General features: G+C 47.4%; 1 protein-coding gene across 8 annotated transcripts in view; it reads right to left on the bottom strand.

The window, feature by feature from the left end:
* The window catches only part of LOC142592696 (uncharacterized), a 409,269-nt gene that overhangs the window by 285,387 nt on the left and 97,547 nt on the right, over positions 1–26,335 (bottom strand). Inside the window, exon 1 of one of the 8 annotated variants that reach the window (XR_012830778.1) lies at positions 17,929–17,995. The exons of the other annotated variants lie outside the window; for them this stretch is intronic. The gene's annotated coding sequence lies outside the window, so the exon portion shown is untranslated. Of the gene's footprint in view, positions 1–17,928; positions 17,996–26,335 lie in introns of those variants that run through there. 8 annotated transcript variants of the gene reach the window in all.

The following is a 26,335-nucleotide window of genomic DNA, read 5'->3' on the forward strand; positions in this document are numbered from 1 at the left end:
CACGTTGAAAATGAATCTCGCCAAGGTGCTCCTGTAGTAACGCTCAAAGATTTGAGTTATGGCTGGCCTGCTACACAGTTATGTAGCCACGAGAATGAGGCAGTTCTGCAAACAAAAATCTGAGCCAAAAAATAGGTCGCAGGGGCTGCGAAAGCTGTCGAAGCATCAGTACGTGAAAAATGTACGTTTAATTTGTTGAATTAATTGATGGACGTCATGAACTTCTCCGTGTGCGCGAAGTGTGTGCCAGTGGCCAGTTTGTTTATGGAACATTAACGCTTGAACGAATTATTGATTTTATGGCAAGCTCTATGTACATGTCAAATAAATGTCAATCTGCACAAAACTTCACTGCTTTTGCGTTCCTGGTTTTTAGATGACAGTCGTCCGTATAACTGACTCACGCAGAGAAAATGCCCACAAACCAAGGCCAGTCCATGCTGTACACGAACATCCCAACCACCTCTATCAGAACATTCAACTTCGGTTATTAAAAAATGCGGCCTTCGAATAGCCAACATTGGAAAGTTGTTTTGCAGCGCATTACAATATAACTGCGAGGTTACATATGTTACAGTACACGTAAAACTAGTTTTCGCGCGGAGGTTTTGGCATCTCATCGTGGCAAGTTCGGTGGGTGGGTTAGGTATCGTAGCCACTAATATTTGACACAGTTCGCTGCAGCGTCAAGGAGTCTAATCAGTATTGCCGACTACCGTTGCGCTGGACTCATCGTGCCATGCTGCTATACAGGCATGGATGAGAGCGTGCACTACATAGCTCTCGGAGCACGCTTAGTTTCGTGAAACGTATGCTTTGTTCATCGCAAACGGACTTCCATCTCAAGCTGGAATAACATACGCATCTAGCGAATTCGAACGTTTTATTGACGCTTTTCACATCCGTAATAACTCTCGCCCTGCTTTTCTGCTTCAAAACCAAGGCCCTTGTTGTGTCTGTGCCGCCATCTGCCGAGGCCGACGCAATACATGCACAACTCGGCTTCACGCATCGACGCTTACGATTCGTGAAATGCAAACGCCTGGAGCCTCATTCAGCGTGTATATCCAGCGTGTTACAACTGGGTATACGCGACAATGTTCTTTTGTATTGACATTTGTATTTATTAACACTATGTTTACCTGTTATTACTAGCTATTTATTTGTCACACAAATGAGGTAGTCACGCAATGTATCTACATATAGCAATTTGAATGCTTCTCAAATGAAGAGCAGAACTTATTTTGTAGCGGAACGGTATCCACACTGTTATGACCACTGCATGTGTTTCTCAGCTACTCATTCCTGCTCAACCATGGCATAGAACTACAGAGAGAATGCGGTAGCAACAGCACATTCATGAAAGGAATGTTTATAAATGACGGCTTCAAACTTCCACGCTGTTTGTAGTCTCAAACACATGCGCAGACATGGCGCTGGCTGCTCCGTCCACTTCACTGGCAGGAGAAACTGCGGCCATGTAAGGTTACATCACTGCCATACGCCTAGCAAAACTCTTTCCTATATGTAGAAGATGCCTCGTCGTACAACAGACAGCGCGAGCCCGAAAACAACCTCTAGCAACTGCCGCTGAGCTTATTTGCGACTCCAGAAATTTATGCGACACTTTGCAGCAAGTGCAGGAAAACATGCACGAAGGTCGGAGCAGATGCCCTGCCCTAGCCATAGTATTATGACCGGGTGCCCATGTTTAATGATAAAGAAGTGTCAAAGATTGAAGGTTATTTGCAGTCTCTGAAACTGAGGGCATGGGGCGACAACAAATTCATCCCGCCTGCATTTCCGTATGGTTCACAACTGCCGATGAGAGATGAGGCTCGCAATGGCCCTGGACCAGAGGCATTGGACAGGAGGCGACGTAAAAACAAAGCTTTAGTTTAATAAAATAAAATCATGCCGGAGGCATGGTGAAAAAGAATGCATGCAAACGGCGCAAAGCTTCGCCGAAGCCGTCCGAGTCACAAACTAACGCGATGCTAACGATGCTAACGCGATGCTAACGCGATGCTAAACTAACGAAGGCCCACATAGTGGGAATTTATGATTCTTGTGAAACGATAAAAAAATGTCCAACGCAAATTAAAAATACACCCGAAAAACGCTACTCTAACTGATTGTAGTAAAACGAACATGTGATGACTAATTCAATAAAAGATGAAACGCCATCGGAAAAAAAAAATCACAGAAAATTACGATACGTCTTTTCATTGACGTGTCTTTTGTGTGATGGTCAAATAGGTACTCGGTCTATATTACGAAGGGAACACTGAGTAGCGCTGCTGGCATGGACAATCTGCCTCGTGCAGCATATCGGAAACAGTGGGAGCCACAAAAGGAGCCGCCGCACACCAACTCCGCTGATGCAGCACTGAGCAATGCGCACTGCACTGGCGCCATCTTGTAGCGGTTGTCGCTGCAAAAGGCATATTGCACGTCTTGTGGGAGAGCTCTCCGTGGAGACGAGACCTCCCTTTTTCATTCACCGCTGTGCTCAGCTCGTTCGCTCGGTTAGGCTGCTGCCACCAGTGCTAAACGCAAGAACGAGCGCTTAAGAGCTGCACTCTAACACATTCCGAGAGCGGGTTGGAACACGAAGCTTAGCTGCGACGTGCTCGTACAGATCCCGATCCGAAGAGGCGATGGGCTACTGGTACCTCACCACCAAGAGTCATGGCGGACTGGCATCGTCTGTCTAATTCCAAAGACTATAGCTTGTGGTTCCAGCCTGCCGACCACACTTCAGCTGTCTCGATGCACCACTCCGCCGCTCCGTCTTCCAAACCCGTTTTCCATGGCTTGCCCATCTCTCGCCGCATCGCACCGACTCACGTGACCAACAGGTCCAGCGAGTTCAGGAATAACACGCAGCTTCCCTCCCAACTGTTCCATAAGCAGCGCTGCGACTGCTTTGGCAATGGCGGCCACCATCATATGGGACAGGTGGGCACGCATCTTGTGTGTTAGTCAGGGAGATAGTAATGTAGCTGCGTTTGTTTTTGAACATTTTCGCACTAGACCAAACGATCGGCAGAATCAGTAAAATGTTCAGTGTATGCGGGTTGCAACATGTAATTTCATATGACAGCCTGCCTGGTAATGCAGTCTGTAATGCAAGTGTCTCCATAGTACTTAATCTTTAATTGAATGAGGCTGAATCTGAACCTGGCAACGTTTAACGTTAGAACGTTATCTAGTGAGGCGAGTCTAGCAGTGTTATTGGAGGAATTAAAGGGTAGTAAATGGGATATAATAGGGCTCAGTGAGGTTAGGAGGACAAAACAAGCATATACAGCGCTAAAAAGCGGGCACGTACTGTGCTACCGGGGCTTAGCGGAGAGACAAGAACTAGGAGTCGGATTCCTGATTAATAAGGAAATAGCTGGTAACATACAGGAATTCTATAGCATTAACGAGAGGGTGGCAGGTCTTGTTGTGAAACTTAATAAGAGGTACAAATTGAAGGTGGTACAAGTCTATGCCCCTACATGCAGTCATGTTGACCAGGAAGTCGAAAGCTTTTATGAAGACGTGGAATCGGCGATGGGTAAAGTCAAAACAAAATACACTATACTGATGGGCGACTTCAATGCCAGGGTAGGCAAGAAGCAGGCTAGAGACAAGTCCGTAGGGGAATATGGCATAGGCTATAGGAATAGCAGAGGAAAGTTATTAATAGAGTTTACAGAACAGAATAATATGCGGATAATGAATACCTTTTTCCGCAAGCGGGTTAGTCGAAAGTGGACGTGCAGCAGCCCGAATGGTGAAACTAGAAATGAAATCGACTTCATACTCTGCGCGAACCCTGGCATCATACAAGATGTAGACGTGCTCGGCAAGGTACGCTGCAGTGACCATAGAATGGTAAGAACTCGAATAAGGCTAGACTTGAGGAGGGAACGCAAGAAACTGATACACAAGAAGCGAATCAATGAGTTAGCGGTAAGAGGGAAACTAGAGGAATTCCGGATCAAGCTACAGAACAGGTATTCGGCTTTAACTCAGGAAGATGACCTTAGTGTTGAAGCAATGAACGACAATCTCATGGGCATCATTAAGGAGTGCGCAATAGAAGTCGGTGGTAACGCCGTTAGACAGGAAACCAGTAAGCTATCGCAGGAGACGAAAGATCTGATCAAGAAACGCCAATGTATGAAAGTCTCTAACACTACAGCTAGAATAGAACTGGCAGAACTTTCTAAGTTAATCAACAAGCGTAAGACAGCGGACATCAGGAACTATAATATGGATAGAATTGAACAGGCTCTCAGGAACGGAGGAAGCCTAAAAACAGTGAAGAAGAAACTAGGAATAGGCAAAAATCAGATGTGTGCGTTAAGAGACAAAGCCGGCAATATCGTTACTAATATGGATGAGATAGTTCAAGTGGCTGAGGAGTTCTATAGAGATTTATACAGTACCAGTGGCACCCACGACGATAGTGGAAGAGAGAACAGCCTAGAGGAATTCGAAATCCCACAGGTAACGCCAGAAGAAGTAAAGAAAGCCTTAGGAGCTATGCAAAGGGAGAAGGCAGCTGGGGAGGATCAGGTAACAGCAGATTTGTTGAAGGATGGTGGTCAGATTGTTCTAGAGAAACTGGCCACCCTGTATACGCAATGCCTCATAACCTCGAGCGTACCGGAATCTTGGAAGAACGCTAAAATAATCCTAATCCATAAGAAAGGGGACGACAAATACTTGAAAATTTATAGACCGATCAGCTTACTGTCCGTTGCCTACAAGTATTTACTAAGGTAATCGCAAGTAGAATCAGGAACACCGTAGACTTCTGTCAACCAAGTGACCAGGCAGGATTCCGTAAAGGCTACTCAACAATAGACCATATTCACACTATCAATCAAGTGATAGAGAAATGTGCAGAATATAACCAACCCTTATATATAGCTTTCATTGACTACGAGAAAGCGTTTGATTCAGTCGAAACCTCAGAAGTCATGGAGGCATTACGGAATCAGGGTGTAGATGAGCCATATGTAAACATACTGGAAGATATCTATAGCGGCTCCACAGCCACCGTAGTCCTCCACAAAGAAAGCAACAAAATCCCAATAAAGAAAGGCGTCAGACAGGGAGATACGATCTCTCCAATGCTATTCACAGCATGTTTACAGGAGGTATTCAGAGACCTGGAGTGGGAAGAATTGGGGATAAAAGTTGATGGAGAATACCTTAGCAACTTGCGATTCGCTGATGATATTGCCTTGCCTAGTAACTTAGGAGACCAATTGCAATGCATGATCACTGACCTGGAGAGGCAAAGCAGAAGGGTGGGTCTGAAAATTAATCTGCAGAAAACTAAAGTAATGTTTAACAGTCTCGGAAGAGAACAGCAGTTTACGATAGGTAGCGAGGCACTGGAAGTGGTAAGGGAATACATCTCCTTAGGGCAGGTAGTGACCAAGGATCCGGATCATGAGACTGAAATAACCAGAAGAATAAGAATGGGTTGAGGGGCGTTTGGCAGGCATTCTCAAATTATGAAGAGCAGGTTGCCACTATCCCTCAAAAGGAAAGTGTATAACAGCTTTGTGTTACCAGTACTCACATATGGGGCAGAAACCTGGAGGCTTACGAAAAGGGTTCAGTTGAAATTGAGGACGACGAAACGAGCTATGGAAAGAAGAATGATGGGTGTAACGTTAAGGGATAAGAAAAGAGCAGATTGGGTGAGGCAACAAACGCTGGTAAATGACATCTTAGTTGAAATCAAGAAATGGGCATGGGCCGGACATGTAATGAGGAGGGAAGATAACCGATGGTCATTAAGGGTTACGGACTGGATTCCAAGGGAAGGGAAGCGTAGCAGGGGGCGGCGGAAAGTTAGGTGGGTGGATGACATTAAGACGTTTGCAGGGACAACATGGCCACAATTAGTACATGACCGGGGTAGTTGGAGAAGTATGGGAGAGGCCTTTGCCCTGGAGTGGGCGTAACTAGGCTGATGATGATGATGATGATGATGATGATGATGATGATGACGACGATGGCGATGATGATGATGATGATATCAGGTTCATGCACGCACCATGTGGAGCCATGGCGTATGGTACGTCAGCAAAAATCATTTTCAGATACTCCTCAGTAAACCGGTATGTTTAAGTACACCACATACGTGCCATTATCGAAAATAATTATGGGATGGCATAGCAGTACTCCAGTAGGTGGTAGAGCAGTATTTCAAGGTGTAATTGTCATAGAAATTGCATCTCATATCAGCGTCTGAAGAAAACAGGCAGTTCAGCGGCGAAGACAGTCCTGGCCCCATATCTTCAGGTTACTTCAACTGTAGAGCAACACGCAAAATTAGTTAAGATCAACGCAACAGGTCAATTTACGTTACTTTACCTAGAAACAAGATTCTCTGTTAAATTAGTTTGCATTGCAGCCAGAGGTAGTGGCGCAAGGAGGTTGGAGTGTAATCAGTTACGTTCAGGTGATGAAGAACAAGTTCTCTATGAGAGAAACTATGCGCAACCTGGCTGTAATACCCACAGCTAAGCGAAGCAGCTGTCATCTTGTACATATCTAGAACGCAAAATAGATAACAGAAGGTTGAGGAATCAAAAGGTAGTGGGAAAACTTCGTCATAGGCACGTTGTGCACGCCGTACTAAGCCTTGTGGTCAAATACAAAGCTCACTTTCAGATTTGCTTGCTGGTAGAGTAAAGAGTGTGTGCGTACAAAAAGCGCTTGTTCACTGCGCATTTATGCGCACGCATAAATGCGCGGCAACTGATCAAGCTGATCACTGTGCTGCCGCGGGTCCTGTTCAACGGGCCCAAATGTGTGGGTAGCACATTTTTCAATGCTGGAATTGCCGGCATTATGCATCCAAATTCGTCAGCTGCTACCCTACCTCCCCGAAATATCAGACCATATCCGCTCCTTAGCAGTAAATCAAAACAACAGAAACGTACCTGCACTATTTATACAATCCAGCAGTGCAGAAGTACCTTGCCTCCATGACCAACGGGTCCCAATATAGCTCGACGATTTTCATCAGAATTTTATACTGATCTGCTATCATGTCCTTGTCATTCGATAACTACCCATTTCCCTAAAAAATATGCGCGAACCGACAGCAAATAAATCATCAGAGACCGCGGTAGCTTCCACGTGGCACAGCGGTGTTAGCAGAGACGCCAAGACCTTGTTCCATCCATCACGGTGCGCAATGTAGTCAAACTTGGAGCATCCCTGACACTAAAGTTGCAAAGAATTGAAATACATACAACATGCAGTGTTCACTTAATTCACCATGCCGATCGACAGAGCTGTGGTTATGAGGAAAGACTTCACTGTTGCACTCAGCTTATGCGGAAGGCTTGTTCCTCCGTGCGTCTACAACGAATTAGGAAAGAACAGCGCCAACTAAGACGATCACAAGTGGGGAGAACGACACAGGACAAGCGCCATCTTCACCTATCATTATTCACAGAAAAATTTCAGTGAATAAAGATAGATGAAGTTGGCGCTTGTCCTGCGTCGTTCTCCCCACTTGTGATCGTCTTAGTTGGCGCTCTTCCTTCCTAATTCAAGTATGCACCATCTAGCCCAAATGAATGTGGTCTACAACGAATATGGTTCGTAAGAACCGCTAAAATTCTCAAGCTTGAAGAAACTATCCGCATTTCAGCAACCTAAAAGTGTGCACGGGCTGTCATTGTGGTTTATTCCCCTCCATTTCGGCAGCAACATCAGCTTTCAAGACCCAGGTCGTGTGGAGGAGCGCAAAATGATTTAGGCTGTCTCAGGATAGCTTGTGCCCACCGTGCAGGAGCACAAGAAAATATATCCGAGCACGGAAAAAGCGAAAAAAGAAGAAATCCGAAGAACGAACCAAGCCTCACCAAAGGGTACGTTTAACAAATAAAAACCTCAGAAAGAGTGACTAAGGCTGCAATTTTTCGCGACAAAGCCAAAAAAGAAATTCGGGCTTTCAAATGTGCCTTCCTCAAACGCAACAGCTTGCTCTTCACGCAGTGTTGAAAGCTTCAAAAGCAAAGTCAGCGAGAGGAAATCGCTATAAAACCAACTGGTTGATGACTTACCTCCCTCTGCTTATAGCCCTGCTTACCAGCCCTGCTGCTCATAGGCTGATGTCAAAGATGAATATTTTGCCACTACCTACGTCATCGCGCCTTAAACAAATTATCAAGAGAATGCCTTGCGAGTTCGGTTTTAATAAGGTTTCGCTTAACAGCATTGGTGCACTTATTAAACAAGGAGTAAGCTGTTGTGGAATCCTCATACTAGACGATATGAAAGTGCGCCAAGCTGTCACATTCAACAAGCAAACATATCAAGTAGACGACCAGGAATCGACAGCCATGGCAGATCATGCACTTGTGCTTACGATTGTGCCCCTATTTCATTCGTGGGTACTACCAATCGCCAGCTTCGCTACAAAAAATGCATCTCCTGGAAGAGTCCTCGCAAGGATGGTTTTGAAAGCCGTCATAAAGCTTCATAAACAAAATGCTGCAGTGATAGCCGTCATAAGCGATGGAGCAAGCACAAACAAGTGAATGTGATCAACATTTGATGTGACAGGCAACTCTCATGCACCTAAGCACAATATTGAACATCCCTGTATTCCAGACAGCAGTCCATACTTCCTCTGTGGTGTGTCTCACATTGTGAAGTGCATAAGAAATCATCTGCTTCGTTACAAGTACGGCATGGTAGGTATCCGCTTTTTTATGTTAGCTTGTAACAAAATTAACGTCATCACAAAATATCAGCTCCAAATTTTCAATCATCTTTTTACTTTACAGAATGGCGAACATGAGATCAACTATGACCGCTACTGTATACTTCAGGATGTTAACAGCAAGCAGCAGCTCCGTGCAGTACCAAAACTGACAAAAGAGCATGTGAACCCCGACAATTTGAGAAAAATGAATGTGCGGCTGGCTGTTCAGGCAGGTAGCCGCCTATATTCAACTAGATAACGGAAATCGGGCCGCAGTTTTGCCTTTCGTCATCTTCGCTTATAACACCGCCGTTCAATGCAAAACCGGTTACTCGCTATTCAACCTTGTTTATGGCCGTTCGCCCAGTTCCTTTCTCGACGTTTCTTTTCTGCCCCTGTCAGTCCATCTTAATCTTCCTGCGAAGAATATGTTTCCCGCCTTGGCCGTTGTCGCCAGCGTGGCCGCTTTGACAGCGAAGCCAGACAACAGGACCGCAAGGTTAATTATGAAGCATGTAATGCAGTAGTTTTCTACCAGCCCAGCGATGAAGTGCTGCTCTGGACACCACTTCACACTGCTGGGTTGTGTAAGAAGTGTCAGTTCCACTTTTTTGGCACATACGCGTTCCTGAAAATGACTTCTTCCGTTAATTATCGCGTGACCCCAGTTGTTCCCTCAACTGACCGCCGTTGCCGGTCTACCGAAGTGGTCAACCTTTCTCGTATGAAGCCCTGCACGCGGCGTTTCCCGTACCTTTAGGCTGCGGCCAGGGTGGCCGCTCTTGTGCGGGCGAAGTTAGTGTGGCCATTTATTGTGCACTTCAAGTCTATATTATCATCATCATGTGTGTGCCCTTCGCATCGTGCGGATACCCGGATCGTCATAGTGGATTGGGCCGAGGGTTCTTCGGCGCGTCTCTCAGGCTCAATAAAGGCCGGTCCTTACTGTGGCGTCACAATATATATATATATATATATATATATATATATATATATATATATATATATATATATTGTCGCGGTACAACGCGGACAGAACACAGGGAGACGTTCTTCGAACAACAAGACAATATGTTCAAAAACAAAGAGCGGAGACACGTCTTCTTCGTCATCACCCAATGTGGCTCCGACCCCCTAGGCGGAGTCCGTTAGTGCTCCCATCGGCGCCGTCGTCTGCATAGAATACGCGCGTCATTTGTCCCTCCCAACGAGAGCATCGTGCCGATGCTAGACAAGAAATGTCAGTTGCGGAAGTAAAGGGCGCTAGCATTGTTATTCGCTCACATACGGCTTCATGCGGACAACGTGCACAAGTTCAGGATGGTGTGTGCGGCGCCGCGTACAGTTCGGATTATCGGGAACGACCTCGTAAGTGACATCACTGAGTCGCCGCAATACCCGATGTGGTCCGAAGTATCACCTTAACAGTTTCTTGGAGAGGCCACTTTTCCGTACGGGTGTCCGAATCCATACTCTGTCGCCGACTTCATCGGTAACTATTCTACGGTGAAGATCGTAGCGGCCTGCGTCGTAGTCTTGCTGCTGACAGATCCACAAGCGCGCGAGCTGCAGAGCTTCTTCTGCGCGTTGTGTAAACACATCGGCGTCCGTATCAGCGTCGTCAAAGTCGTGTACAAGCATCGCATGTAGCATCGTTCGTACATCTCGTCCGTGAACAAGGGTGAACGGAGTCATGCGCGTCGTCTCTTGTTTCGCCGTTTTATATGCAAAGGTGACATACGGTAGGATGTCGTCCCATTTTTTATGTTCGACATCCACGTACACTGATAGCATGTCTTCGATGGTTTTGTTTAGGCGCTCTGTTAACCCATTGGTTTGTGGATGGTAGGCGGTTGACTTTCGATGGGACGTTCCACTTAGTAGCAAGACGAGATCTAAAAGTGCAGCCGTAAATGCGGTTGCTCGGTCGGTTATTACGACGGTTGGCGCGCCGTGACGCAACACCACATGCTCAATGAAAAAGCGCGCCACCTCGGCTGCTGTGCTTCTCTGGATTGCCTTTGTTTCAGCGTAAGGTGTGAGATAGTCGGTTGCGACGATAACAAAGCGATTGCCTGCAGTAGAAGTAGGAAGTGGGCACAAAATATCCTTTCCGATTTGATCAAATGGTCTTTGAGGGACCTGGACGTAGGAGGCCGACTGGTTTCGTAGGAGGCGACTTGCGCCTCTGGCAGTCGATACAAGTGCGAACGTGATGTTTCACGGCGGTGGTAAGTAATACCTTTGCTGCACTCTGGCTAATGTTCGCGTGTAGCCGAAGTGACCAGAAGTCACCTCGTTGTGGCAAGCTTGAAGTACTTCCGTACGAAGAGCTGCAGGAATGACAAGCAGATAGGGGGACCCGGTCGAAGTAAAGTTTTTTTTGTAAGGGACCTTGGCCCGTAAACAACATGACAACAGTCCTCTTGTGAAAACTCTAGGTGGTTTCGCAGATCTTCCCTCCAAGTAATTGATTAGTTCAAGGAACTCGGGGTCGTTCCGTTGTTGTTGCGCGACGGCGGATGTGTCCATAACACAAAGAAATGCTGAGTCTTCTTCGGGCGGAGCAGGTGACTCTATCGGCGATCGAGACAAGCAGTCAGCATCCGTATGTCGTTTCCCCGACTTGTACGTGACAGTCATGTCAAACTCTTGCAGCCTTAGGCTCCAACGCGCCAGTCGTCCAGAATGATCTTTAAGGTTTGTCAACCAACATAGTGAATGGTGGTCGCTGATAACTGTGAAGTGGCGGCCATACAAATATGGGCGAAGTTTCATAACCGCCCATACCACGGCGAGGCATTCTTTCTCAGTTGTGGAGTAATTAGCCTCTGTACGTGAGTGTTCTACTTGCATAGGCAAGCACTCTTTCTGTTTCGCCTTGCCGCTGCACAAGAACAGCTTCCAAGCCAACATTGCTGAAAAGTGTGGAGCAGTGTAGGAGCGGTCTCATCAAAATGAGCAAGCACTGGAGGTGTCTGGAGACGTTGCCGCAAGTCGTTAAATGCACCTTGCTCTTCGTCGTCCCATACAAAAGCAACGTCGTCTCTCGTCAGGCAAGTTAACGGCGACGCAATGCGCGCAAAGTCTGCAATAAATCGCCGATAGTAGGCACAGAGGCCGAGGAAGCACCTGACAGCCTTTTTATCGGATAGTACGGGAAACTGTGCGACGGCTGCAATTTTTTTCAGGATCCGGCGGGACACCTGCGTGGCTGACGACCTGACCGCGAAACTGCAGTTCCGCGAAGCCAAAGTGGCACTTCTGCGGCTTCAGGGTGAGGCCGGCGGACCGTATGGACTGCAGAACCGCTTCAAGCCGTTCTAGGTGTTAAAACTTTGCGGAGAACACGATGAAGTCGTCGAGATACACAAAGCAGGTTTTCCACTTCAGACCCGAAAGTACTGTATCCATTAAGCGTTGGAACGTAGCAGGGGCAGAACACAAGCCGAAAGGCAAGACTTTAAATTCGTATAGGCCGTCTGGCGTCACGAACGCAGTTTTTTCACGATCTCTCGGGTCTACGTCGATGTGCCAATATCCGCTTGTTAAGTCCATTGAAGAGAAGTAACGTGCCTGTCGAGTGAATCACCTATACGGAGAAGTGGGTATACGTCTTTCTTTGTCGCTTTATTTAGCTTTCGCTGGCCCACACAGAAACGCAAGCACATATATATATATATATATATATATATATATATATATATATATATATATATATATATATGTATATATTGTAACGAAGAAGAGTAGCCTGCCTGCGCCACAGCACCATCGCTACCGGCATGAGCTCGTGGTTTCTGTCTTTCGCCGAACGCTTGTGACGGCTACCAGTTCGCGCGCGTTGCTAATAAATCTCTTAGCAAGTGGTGGAGGTGCTGGGTTTCGACCACCCTGGAACTTCGGAGTCGCACTCTACCCCCCATCATTCCCGACGACGCACGCACACCTCCAGCTCCTCCAACGGCGCCGGCCACCTTGGTTTGTGCGGGTGCCTTGCGTAAGCGAGATCCCCCTATCTTCTCCGGCACAGATGACAAAGACGTTGAAGATTGGATCTCGTCTTATGAGCGAGTGAGTGCCCATAACCAGTGGGACGACGTTACCAAGTTGAGAAACGTCGCATTCTACCTTACGGACATTGCGAAACTATGGTTTCTAAACCATGAAGCCGACCTCACTTCGTGGTTGGTCTTCAAGACCAACTTTACCCAAGTTTTCGGTCGGCCTGCAGTAAGAAAGCTTCGTGCGGAACAACGTTTGCGCACACGATCCCAAGAGGCCGGAGAAAACTTCACGAGCTACATTGAGGACATTGTCGACCTGTGCAAACGGGTGAATGCGTCGATGTCAGAGGAGGAGAAGATCAATCATATAATGGAGGGTATTCAGGACGAATACTTTCAAATGTTAAATGTTATTTCAAATGTTATTATCAAAGAGTCCTCACACTGTCTCTGAAGTGATAGAATTGTGCCAGAGTTACGACGAGTTGCGCAGGCAACGGCTTCACACCCGACGTCCTACCCCACCCGCCGACTCTCTATCAAGCCTTGGAGTCGACGACAACCATGCTGCTCTCTTCGTAAAAATTCAGGAATTCGTTCGCGCAGAGGTCGCCCGCCAGCTATCTTTGATATCTTCTGTCCAGGAACCACCACCTGCTTTGCATCCTACGATCCGCGACTTCATTCAAGAACAAGTATCTCAAGCCGTTCCTCCAGCCGTTGAGCAGACACCAGTCACGGCTCCTCTCACTTACGCTGAAGCTGTTTCCCGATCTCGTTCACAAACGCCCCAGCCGCCCTCTATGCATCGACCACCGACACTTTGCTGCCATCTATGCCGCTTCACGACCGACGGCATTTTCCTCCTATGCCGCTGCCCGACCGACAGCATTTTCCGAATCCTCAACCGCGACTCGGACCTTACCCGCACCAGTGGTGCACCTTCGATGACCGCCCAATATGTTTTGCTTGCGGTGGTGCTGGTCACGTGGCGCGCCATTGTCGTCGTGGCATGCTTCCTCTTCAGAACATCCGGCGAGCGCCACCTTTCCTCGCTCCGTTTTCCTCTTCGCCTTCCAGCCTTCCTACCTCTTCCTTTTCCCCTGACCGCCCAACCGCCTCTACTCGCCGCTCACCATCTCCCCGACGTCGCTCGCTTTCTCCGATGCGGCGCCGTCCCGTGTCCACCGAGCAGGAAAACTGATGGCCGCAGTTCCCGAGGCACGAACTACGTCCGCGTCGCAATGCCCAAGTCCTCGTCCCTCTCCAGCCTACGTAAATGAAGTCTCTGTCGAAGGAGTCGCCGTCCTGGCACTTGCAGATACAGGAGCCGCCGTATCCGCAATCTCCGCCGAACTCTGCCGCACACTACGAAAGGTTTTGACGCCTCTCTCCGACTTCTCCCTTCGAACCGCGAAAGCTCAAGATATAACGCCTCTCACTGCCTGTACTGCTCGCGTCTTCATTCAAGGTCTACTGTATATCGTCGAATTCGTCGTGCTGCCCACGTGTTCCCATGCCATCATATTAGGCTGGGACTTCCTTGGAAATAATAACGCCGTTACTGACTTGTCACGCCGAACTCGAACTTTCTGCACTTCCCGACGTCGAGACTATCGAAAACGACCCTTCCAGTGTTAAACGGTTTGTTTCCGAAGACAATTCCGTCCCTCCACGCTCTTCCCTGCTTGTGCCTGTGTCGTGCGCCGCTATTTCTGATGCCACTGTTCTCTTTACGCCCTCTGAGCTGTTCATTCCCCGCCGATGTTCTCCGCTGTCCTTTGCTCTCCTTACTCTTCGCAATGGCGTCACGAAAATGATCGTCGACAATCCCACGGCCTGCCCTTTAGCTTTATTTCATGGTGAATACCTAGGCCTTGTTCAACCGCTCGACACCTTTTGCATCTTTGACGCTCCTGCCGTTTCTACTTCTGCGGGCCTTGGCGCAATTACTTGTGACTCTGCGGTCGATCAGTCACTCCTCGACGCTTTTCACTGCTCTATCGAGGATGGCACGTCATCTTCAGAAGGAAGCCAGCTTATTGCGCTCCTGCAGAGCTTCAGCGCTTCTTTCGACAGCCATGCTTCCGGTTTGGGCCGCACATCGACCGTTTTTCACCAGGTAGATACCGGCAGTCGTGCACCTTCACGGCAGCGCCCTTACCGAGTATACACCTCTGAGCGCCGTGTCATCTGCTTGTACGCGCTTCGCGAATTGCTTAGTACTTTGTGGAAGGTATGCGGGCGCGAGCGATCCAGCCTTGGTCGAGTTATGCATAAAAGCCGACGTGCTTGACCCGCTGACCAGGGCCCTTTCTTCAGCGTGCTGTGGATGCGAAAATATTACGAAACCACGAAGCAGTGAATATACAGGGAAGGGGAACAACGACGGCGCCATGAGTGTGGACGCCCCCAGTTTCGCTGCAATCCTTCTCACTGCGTCCCGTGAATTTGCGAATAGTAGAAAAACGTGAACCAGAGGACATACAGGTAAGGGGCGTTGACGGTGGCCCTGCGAGTGTAGGCTTCCCCCACTTTCGCTCCAAACCTTCCTAGAAAGTACCTCGGATGCACGAATATTAGGCAAACACTGTGGAAATAAGGCAAAGGAAAGAAAATGATGGCGCCGCGACCCACTTTTCTTGCAAACCTTCTCACAGCGTGCCGTCAATCTGCGAATATTAGAGAAAGGTGTACGAGTGAAGATACAGGAAAGGCGTATTGATGGTGGTGCAGTGAGTCTATGCATAGCGCAGATGGTGCAAGATAATGCAGTGCCGAGCCGACCCGCGGCGGAGGTTAGGCAGGCGTCAAGCACTCCCTTTACCTGAGCCGCCCCCTAAGATAGCGCAATATCAGCCCGACCCACGGCGGAGATGAAGGATGCGTTAAGCATTCCCGTCTTTCGTTCCAAACCTTCCTCCAGCGTGCGCTGGACGCGTGAATACTGGAAAAGAAATTGGCCGACCATTGCGCCTCTTCGTAATGCATACAGAACACGCAGTGCAAAACGTAGGCACTTCAGCGTATCGGTTTCGGTAGCACACACCGTGATCCGCCGCTATCGAGACGGCGGATCACGGTGCGCCGCTATCGAGTCATCCTGCCAAGGGGATGATGGGAGGTACGTTGATTTGTCTCATATTCGTGCTTGTGGATTCAGAAGTTTTTGTGGCTTTGAATGTTACGCTATATAAATCTTACTGTCGTAAATTTCATATGAATCTATACAATCGCAACTAGTAATTGCAAAGGTTGAGCTTGTCGAGGTGGGCAAATCGAAACTCACCAAACGTCTCAAGGTGACTCATGCCTGCGATAAATTCGTAAGGGTGTTTCACATCGCTTATCGATACATGCATCTGTGGCTTAATGGTTTCAATATCCGGCGTCTGTGATTGAAGGTCCTGTGTTCAAATCCTCCTTTCTGACAATGTTAATCTTTATTTAATTACCAATTAAACAGAACATTGTTGAAAATGACGAGCTTACGAAGTCGCAAAGCCGCTTGAAGCCAAAAGCACGAAATTAGGCAAATCCATGTACCTCCCGTAATTCCCACGCTGGTGCAACCACTGCCACTGCAGCTCCCGCTGACACTAGGGCCAGAGTTCTCTCGAGTAATTATTATATGAAACCTATATTATATGACAAGGGCAGAGCGAGGCTCGCGCTGCGGACGAGAGATTGCTGCAGCAGCGCGAGCACCTAGAGAAGAGCGCTGATGATCACCTCGGTTACGACGAGGCACGACGGTGACATGAAATGTGGGAACGGGAGCCAATGTGAGGCCTGCGCTCGAAAACACGAAACAGACCAGACCACCATACACGGAACGTCGGACAATGGCGGTGCTGTGAGTCTAGACGTGCCCCGCCTTCGCTCCAAACATATGTACAGTGAGTGGGCCATCAGTCCGCGAATACTAGAAATGCGTAAAGCAGAGGAGGTACATCCAAGGGGAGTCGAATGCGGCGCTGTGGGTGTAAGATGAGTAGGCTAATAATTTTGGTGACTCGGAAGCGTTCCGCGATGTCAGGTCTTTGCGTGCAAGCTCGAAACAAAAACGCCGTACTTGATGATGTCTGCGCTAATTTTGTGGGTGAATTTCAATTATGTTCACAAAAGACACATTGAGCATAAGTGTGTTGAAAGAAGAACACAACAACTCGACAATGTAGTGACAGGTGCAGCATGCCCTGAAGGACGTATCAATGCACTAGGCGCAGCAAGTAATGCTTGTTCTTATGATATATATATTAGATGTCTTTTTGTGACAACCCTATCGTTGCATTCATATGTTAGTCGAATATTCATGCCACCTTAATAATTGACATTGTCACCTTATTGGGATGTTTTGCAACCGCCGCGCAATATTTGAAAAATGGCTTACCACCCTGATCCTGGAGTGGAACTCCAAATTGACATTGAACAACTAAGTCTGTATATATTGCTTTCGTGCAAACTCACTCAAGTGTCAATTCTACTTAATTTCAATTTTGTTCCCCGAAGCCGGCCGTTATAGTTTCAAGCCTCTAGATTTCTAGATCCTCTACAAACTGTGTTGTGTATCTTCCTATATTGAGTACTGCAGCGCTTTCTACAGCCCAAGAAGGAGGTGTAAGGTACATAAATTAATATTGCTAACAATAAATAAACCTAAGTAAAGCGTCACATACTGCAACAAGCATTTTGGAAAACAAATATAAAAATTGAATGTTGCATCAGAAGAATGATACACCAAAGTTGAATTCAATGCACTATCAGATCAGGAATTGCTGCACAAACAGTAGTCATAACAGAGAAGTCATATACATTAATATAAAGGAAACCGTTATTTTACCCCTTCATGGTGCCACTTAGCACAGATGAAAAGTTGGCTGGCTGTGATGATTTGGCTGTAGTAGTATAATAAACATTTTGCTTTAGACATTGAAACAACCTGTCATCCTTTACGCTCTGGACAGGAAGCCGCAAGATTTAGCCACAAGTAAACATAGAATTAGAATTCAGGTTATGTAATACGATGAAGTCAACAACGTCTATATATCCCAATTTGACGAAACAGCAATAAAGTTTCCTGTGCACCCGTATTGTGCAGCAAATCAAACCTGCAGGTTAGCCGGGCATACGATGCAGTTACGACTGCCGTTCCAGCACTGCAATACTGAAAGCACTCACTTATCTGCGCCGTGTCGTCTTCCTCCGACAAGGCTCCTGCCGCCGCAGCTTGCACAGCTTGGCCACCTAATACAAAAGCAAAGATACGCAACTTCAATTCTGTCACCGTATTCTGACACATAGGAAACAAAAGCAAATATCATAAGCTTTCAGTAACGTTTAACTTTCTGCATGGCAAACCTACACAGTACCTCAGTTCTCACGTGTGTGATGACCCTAATATGGGGACAAAGGTTCGCGTACTCAAAAGGTTCTGACGGTTCTCTTAGGCGGAGCCTCCGAGAACCCAATTGAGGACAAAGCCGTTCTTTTCGACCACACATACAAACATTTAATGGAACAAAAAAGGCTTAAAAGAAATAGAAGGAAATAGAAAACATAAAAGAAACACTCAAATAGACATCATCGCAGAAAGAAACACACTTGGGGCTAGTATGGTGCTAACTAGTGCGCGAGTCCGGGCTTGCCACGACGGCAGGGACATACAAAAGTCTCGACGCGGCGACGCGGTGACAAGCTGACGAAAGGAGTGGCTCGGTCTCACCAAAGGTCGTGATGTAAGTTGGTCGACCGGGCGACCGGAGCTGGCCAGCTCTGGTCGGGAGAAGTAAAGCAGCCGGCTTGGTGGCACGAGTAGACGGCGGCGGCGTTCTGGCCGGGCAGCTGGGTGTAGAGCTCGGGCTCGTAGCCCGACTGCTCTTGTCCTGCCCACGGGCACAGAAGCTCGAACGCCGGCCTCGAGGAGCTGGCGGCCCGCTCAGGTAGACGGGCGACGCACAGGAACAGGTTGGCAGTAGGCCCCGGTCGGGTGAAGTCCTGGTGGCTCGGGTCCGGAACCCGACGGCCCGTCTACAACGCCTGCTCCGGTGGTTGACCTCCTCCTGCCGTCGCTTCCTGGGACTCTCCTGGCGTCTCCCCTGCGTCTCCTCTGCGTTTCCATGTGTGTCCTCTGGTTCTGCCAGCGCACCACGCTTTTTCTTCTGATCTGGCCGATTAGGCATTCTCGGATTGGCTGCCTGACGCCCCGTGGTCTTTTCTAATTGGTTGCTTTTCTTTTTGTCATTTTTCATGCGCCGCGCGTTCTCGTGCCGGACGCTCTTCGGCGTCGTTGTTTTCCATCTTCCAGCATGGAATCCGCCTCGGCGCGCGCACTCCTTGTCGTCTGCTCTTGACCGTCCCGATCACCGCACCATGTCGCGCACCACACATCACAACGTGTTATAAAAAGCAAGAGAGCTATACAATGTAATTCTTGTACGTTTGGACATATTTTCTCACACATTGTGTCTCAAGACCAGGAATGCATTACAGGACACGTAGGGTGTCAGGGGGCTATCATACCCAAAAAACAGACAGTTAATTAATGTTTTAACGACGTATTCAATATGTAATTTCAAATTACAGTAGCCATATGGAAGCAGTGCTAACGTTATGGTAAATCTTGCCTATTAGACATGCTGACAGATTACCTGTAAACGTTTATTAGATATTGCACAAGACTCTCGTGGCAGCTTTTACGAAACTATGAAGTATGTTCGGTAAGTTACAATTCATGAATGAGGCACGGACGGGAAAGATATATGTATTTTCGGGAAGGAATTGAATGCAATTTCGTTGCGAACCGTGATTTCGTTTGAACTCGCGGTAGCATGTCAGTATTGAAGCACTGCCTAAATGTTCGACAAGTGCATTTGATTGCATTAGCACTAGGAATGTCGAAGTGGAAAGAAGTGCCTCTGTGAAGTGTAGGAAGCCAGTCGCGTAGTAGAGGTAGAGCGGTGCTTAGGAGTGTGTGTGCGCGCGTGTGCACGTGCGTGCATGTGAGTGCGCGTGCGCGCGCGCGTGTGTGTGTCCGCGCGCCCCCAATGCACCATTAAGTAAAAAAAATTAATTAAATTGTGGTGTTTTACGTGCCAAAACCACTTTCTGATTATGAGGCACGCCGTAGTGGAGGACTTGGGAAATTTCGACCACCTGTGGAGTTTTAATGTGCACCTAAATGTAAGTACACGGGGCATCATTAGTTATGTCCAGAAGTTTAGCACGGAATAGGTTCTGGGACGTTTTGTTACACATGTCAGCACAGCATGTCAGCATAATCTGGTGAACTAAGTATAACTCCCGATTGATAGACAACGTCAATATCAAACTCTTACAAAAAAATGGGACCTGTGAAAGAGGCAGTGATGTCCTTGTTTTGCGTGCAAAACCGACCAAAATGCATGGTGGTAAATATTACGCTGAAATATTTGGCTAATAAAGTACGGTTGCAAATCTTTTAATGTCCATTGAACTGCTAGAGCCTCCAGCTACGCAGAGGAATAATTGAGCTCTGCACGTTTGAATGACCTCCTCAGGTGCAACACAGCAAGGCGTTGTCGTTCTTCATTCTTTATTAAGAGAAGAGCAGCTAAACCGAGACGAAAGGCATCTATGTCCTCTAACGTATTTAAAGGCTCGAGCCCCTTCTGAACACCTCTTTTGTTAGAACAGTAAGCCCCCTGCTACTTTATCACCGATTGCCGTTGAAATGCACTATGGAAAGTACTCCTCCCTCTTGTTTGTGATGGCTTTTAGCTCAAACATCTGATCACGAGAAGGTATGTGTGTATGATAAGCAGCTATGGGCATATTTAAACTGCTGTGTAGTGAGACTTCGTGTGATGCAACTGCAGAAGAGCGTTCTCCTTTTGGACCTGGCATTGCACAATACATTTAAATCGACAAACTGGATTGATTGTTCACGCGTACGTCCGCTGCAGCTGTAAACACATTCTTTCTAAAGGAGAGAGCAGGCACAGCACGAAAACACAAAATGCAGTAAGGGGGCACATGTGCTGCACGTTTCTTTTAAAGTCTCAAAACTTGGTCATGGTGGTATGGAATCTTCTAAAACGAAACTATCAGAATAAAAAGTATCACGCTCTAGGAGTACACGTTTCCTGAGTGCCTCTTTACCCTGTACTGTCTATTTTGCCCTTCACTAGCTTTGTTTCAATAAATACTCCAGCAGACTGCCCGAGTTATCTGCTTCATGCGTTTTTTTTTCACAAACAAAAAAGGAGTCCATCGGTGCTCCTTCTATTCTCACTAGCGAAGTAAGAATAGGCCAGGTTGGCAAACGGCGGCCGCTAAACATAGAGCGGCAGTGTCCCAGCACTCGTTCATGTTTTGCTCACTCTTCAACGGATGGCGCGACGGCTATGTTAACGCCGCTCGCTGCTATCTCAACGCGGCTCGGCGTTTCTTTTTTCAGGTGTCAGGCGCGCACATGTGAGTGTGATGGGCAGGAAATGTGTTGTTCCCGCTGCAGAACGGGTTACAAAGGCTGTACAGAGAAATTGTCTCTCTTTTCTTCCACCGAAAGACGTAGAACGCTTGAACATTTGGCGTAGAGCTATCCCAAGGAAGTATCGAATACTTTAGCCGAACGATCACGTCTGCGAAAAGCACATCGTGCGTCATCTTGTGTCCAAGACCTGGGCACGTCTTGGTCACGTCTTCGGCACGTCTTGATGAGTGCTCCGTCAAAGGCAACATTAGCGAGCGATGCTGCTCCCACACGATTTCCCGACTGCCCGGCTTACCTATCAAATACAGTGAAAACAAGGAAGCGCCCGGCGAAGAGACAACCATGGTTGCAGTCGAAAAGGCGATGCGCTGCATCAAAAGATTGTAACGAGCAAGAAACCTCGTGTAGCAATGACAGTGGTGGCACTAATGGAAGGTCGTTTCAAGCTTGGCCGAGTGCACCGGAACACAACATGGATGCGTTTGAAGAGCAAAAATGTGATAAAACGCCCCAATCTGCTGCTCTTAGCTCATCCCTGGAATCGTGAGCTTGTTCGGCGATTTACCGCGGTCGTTTCTTCCGTCAAACTCACGAGGATACCGCCTGCTCGACTTCGGAGAAGAACAAAGCGTCGTTTTCTCCCAGCTGGAGCACACCGAAAAACCTGAAAGCCGTTTACTGTCAGATGCATGCCTATCGCCAGTGAGCCCCACGTCTTCCTTGGTAACCACTAGAATTGTTGAAATTCATGAAGATATGCTGGCAAACATAACCGTGATGGGAAGGTCAGTTTCAATGGCAGATGGGCAGTATGAAGGTACTTTAACAACTATCGATCACGTTAAGGCTTTCTTAGAGCATGTTGAGAAGACGAAACTGTGCAATCGTGGACCGAGCACTCTGGAGTACCCGCACGTTGAAGCAAAATGCGCACATCTTCACAACAACCAGAGATAGTGGCACAAGAGATGCTCTATTGTTCTTGACCCTAGTGAGTCGAACTTATTAGTATGTCACAAATGTCCGGGCCTTTTTCAAACGTCCCGCGAATGCACCAGAAAAGAACAGAACAAAGACTGCGCAGGCTTAGGCCTTCAGGTACGCGTCCGTTCACTTCATACCAGAGCAAGGACAAAGTTGCAGCACTACATCGGGCAAATTATGCTTTGAAAAGGTCGAAAAATCATCTGCTTACCCGCTTTAAAAAAGTGTCGGTGGAGCTTGCAGAAGCTCATATCCACATGCAAAAAATGTCAGAAGAACTAGGCAAGAAACTACGCACAATAGATCTCCCTAGTGCTCAGCTGACCGTGGTAAAGCAGCGAGTAGCAGCAATGAGGTTGACGAACAAAAAAAAGCAGACGGTACACAGAGGATTTCCTTCTGATGTGCTTGCTGTTGCACATACGCAGCCCATCTGCATACTAGGTCCTGCGAGATAACGAGGTGCTCCCCCTTCCTTGCGTTACGACAGTGCGCAAGTACCAGAGCATGATAAAAGTCAGGTGTGACTTTGACAAGAGGTTTTTCACAGCCTTTAAGGAGAAGATGGCCACTAAAGACAATTTTCAAAGGGATGGAATAGTTGTTTTCAACAAAATGCGCGTCCGAAAGGAAATTCGAATTCTTTCGAAGACGATGACATACACTGGCTTCACTGATTATGGAGATTCTTCAGAGGCCCGCGACGACCTTGCTGACCACGGGCTTGTATTTACCTTTCGGTCATTTGGTGACAAGTACTCTCAGCCGACAGCAGTGTTTGCAAGCAAGGGCCCCACAAAGGGAGCTGTACTCGCTCAGCTCTTCCTAAAAGCAATATTTTTGCTTGAAGACACGGGAGCCTTAGTCGACGCGGACGTACGTGATGGCGCAAGTACGAACCGTGCGATGTGGACAGAGTACGGAGTCACTGGAGCATTGCAGCGTACCCGCAACTACTTCATCCATCCCACTGATGAACAACTCAATGTATATGTGTTCTCTGACGCACCCCATCTTATGAAATGCGTTTGGAACCGTTGACTTTCACCGGAAGCGTCGTGCGTAAATGGCGATCGCGTTGACTGGGCACATTTTGACAGGCTGTTTATGGAGGATTCTAAACAGCCGGGAAATTTGCGTGTTTGCCTCAAATTAGCTCTGTTCCACATCAACCCTTCAACGACCGAAAAAATGCGGGTGAAGCTGGCCGCTCACTTGTTCAGCTGGAGTGCAGCGAAAGGCGGCTTGGAGTTCTACTCGAAGTGAGGCACAAGATGGCTCAAAAATCTCAAGGCAACAGTAGAATTCACAATAAGGTTCAATGATCTTTTTGATGCTCTCAACTGAAACTATCCAAAGGAAAGCATCACTTTTGGCAGCAGAGATTTCAGGGTCCTCACCTCGTCGTTGCATTGCTTAAATAAATCGGAAAAAGAATTCGCATCACGAAAAATCTCAAGAGCAAGTCTCCTAACCGCTGAGGGCCTTCGTGTGACTTTTGTCCGCACTGGAACCATCAAGATACGTGCTAAAGGAGTGTGGTTTCAAATATGTTTTAACAGGAAAGCTTAACCAAGACGTGTTGGAACGCTTCTTTGGGATCATCCGACAGGCTGGAGTCCAAAATAACCACCCATCTATGCGCACATTTCTGCAGCTTTACAACGCGTTATCAGTTTACAGTTTGATTAAACCACCTCAGGGTGGCTACCAAGTTGACATTTCCACATTCCCCGAGTTTTCCAGGTTTTCCCTGAGCGTCTTTGCAAAATTCCCTGAGTGATGCAGAACTATGTTTTATGTCAAGATGGGCTGAAACCATATCGCCCGATGCTGTCACCCTCTAGTAAGCATACAAAAGAATTAAAAGAAAACCGACTTAGTCCAATTTCAATACTAAAGAGTAGTCTTTATGTTATTCAAAAAGAGAATAGGAGGGAGGGTTTAGTTAAATGCAGAGCAAATAAGATGTCTTCGAAAAAAAATTGCAAATCGAGTCGGACAATCTTAAATACGAATAAAAAGGAGATGTATACAGATGCAAATATTTTCGAATATGAGCTACTTCTATCAACTGATAGCAAGCTCAGATGTATGAGGCCCGAACGGTGTCGCAATTGAGATTCTCTCTCAACAGCTCGTAAGTCAACCTCAACTGTCCTCACATACTCTCAGTCCACACACAACGCCTCAGTGTTGTGTTTCACTGCTTTAAAGAGTTTATGTTGGTTTGGATGGGGTAAACCTGCATCTCGGCATCAGCCAGCACTTTGTTTTTTGAGCTCAAGCTCCTTCAAAATGGCGGCCGCACGCTTCCTTTCCCGTTCATTCCTCAATGCGTAGGTCTTTTATGTTCTTGTCCTCCTTCTGGCACTCGTTCGCCCCATAAACGACTTGAAGCACTACTTGGTCAGTTGCACAGTCCACCTCTGATTTTTCGAACTCCCTGGGACCATGAAAACGTCGGAAAAATCAGCGAGTTGGAAAAACTTAATGCATGTCATTTAGTGCCCTGCTCAAACCGCCACAGGCACACTCGAAAACGCTCTGAATGCCTGCTGGTACACGTATTAGGCATATCGGTGCTCGTACTGTGACTTGAAATACCGGGCGTGTATAATTAAGGAATGTATACTGTGTCCCATGGCAATAGCCCCTTCCCACGCGTGTTATGCTTCACTGCAATACTTTTGCGTAAGCTTCACCAAGTAACATTTTTGTATGGAGGCGAAGCTGACTTTCGGGAACCGGCATTGTGCAACACGCCGTGCTTTCCAAGATTCTAAGCCAACCGCGAGGACCACAAAGGCGGAGTCCGTGCCATTGCAGACAGCAGCGAATTCTTTCATTAAAAAAAACGACAACCAACGCCAAGAAGCTTCATAGCGAACGTCAAAGCAGCTAGGCCTAGCGTTGCCGCCGTGGTGGCTTCGGCTGCCAGTGGATCTGCGTGCGAGAGCACCGGTTCAAGGCGGTAAGGTAATGAAAATGGCACGGTGGTGGCTTTGATTAATGCCGTTTCGGACCTACGGTCACAGCAAAACCTCCGGAAAATCGGACGGCGAAGAGTTCTTACGTCCGAAATTTAAGATGTTCTGATACGTTCACTCTATGGGGTACGTGGTGGTGCCGCGAAGCCGTCCAAATTATCGGGAATCCGGAAAGCCAGTCGTTGACTGTACACTGGAAACTCCTCCAGCCGACGACAGCGCATCAAAGACGATTCACTACAATTCCTGTTGTTACTCGAGCCAGCGTTACCTCGACTTTCGACCCTTTCAAGAAAATTACAGCTAATTTTCCTTGATAGAAGCACAAATTCCCTGAGTTTTCCCTGAGTTTTTCCAGGCTACTCAAAATCCCTGAAAATTCCCGGTTTCCCCGGTTTTCCCGGTTGGTAGACACCCTGACTCCTAAATTCGGAAACTGTCACGTTGAAAATGAATCTCGCCAAGGTGCTCCTGTAGTAACGCTCAAAGATTTGAGTTATTGCTGGCCTGCTACACAGTTATGTAGCCACGAGAATGAGGCAGTTCTGCAAACAAAAATCTGAGCCAAAAAATAGGTCGCAGGGGCTGCGAAAGCTGTCGAAGCATCAGTACGTGAAAAATGTACGTTTAATTTGCTGAATTAATTGATGGACGTCATGAACTTCTCCGTGTGCGCGAAGTGTGTGCCAGTGGCCAGTTTGTTTATGGAACATTAACGCTTGAACGAATTATTGATTTTATGGCAAGCTCTAGGTACATGTCAAAGAAATGTCAATCTGCACAAAACTTCACTGCTTTTGCGTTCCTGGTTTTTAGATGACAGTCGTCCGTATAACTGACTCACGCAGAGCAAATGCCCACAAACCAAGGCCAGTCCATGCTGTACACTAACATCCCAACCACCTCTATCAGAACATTCAACTTCGGTTATTAAAAATGCGGCCTTCGAATAGCCAACATTGGAAAGTTGTTTTGCAGCGCATTACAATATAACTGCGAGCTTACATAGGTTACAGTACACGTAAAACTAGTTTTCGCGCGGAGGTTTTGGCATCTCATCGTGGCAAGTTCGGTGGGTGGGTTAGGTATCGTAGCCACTAATATTTGACACAGTTCGCTGCAGCGTCAAGGAGTCTGATCA

The sequence above is a fragment of the Dermacentor variabilis genome, chromosome 9, assembly GCF_050947875.1.
Source record: "Dermacentor variabilis isolate Ectoservices chromosome 9, ASM5094787v1, whole genome shotgun sequence".
Lineage (NCBI taxonomy): Eukaryota > Metazoa > Arthropoda > Arachnida > Ixodida > Ixodidae > Dermacentor > Dermacentor variabilis.